Genomic DNA, 255 nt, shown 5'->3' with positions numbered 1-255 from the left:
GGGGGGAGCCGCTCTCGCCGCCGCGGGGCCGGGCTCCGCCGCCAGCCGCGCCCCCGCGCACCGCCCCGGCCGCGGGGAGAGGCAGCGAGAGAGGGAGGGGCGGCCCGGCCGCGGGGACGGACCCTCCCGGCACCCCCGACGTGATGCTGGGGATGGCCCGGCCCCCGGCCCCGACCCGCAGCGCCCGGTCCGCAACCCGAGCATCGCTCTGGTCCTTTGGGCTGGGCGGGCTCGGAGCGCCGCGACACGTCTGAA

The sequence above is a fragment of the Corapipo altera genome, unplaced genomic scaffold (assembly GCF_003945725.1).
Source record: "Corapipo altera isolate COAL_440 unplaced genomic scaffold, ASM394572v1 343, whole genome shotgun sequence".
NCBI lineage: Eukaryota > Metazoa > Chordata > Aves > Passeriformes > Pipridae > Corapipo > Corapipo altera.
Note: the sequence above shows the minus strand (reverse complement) of the source record.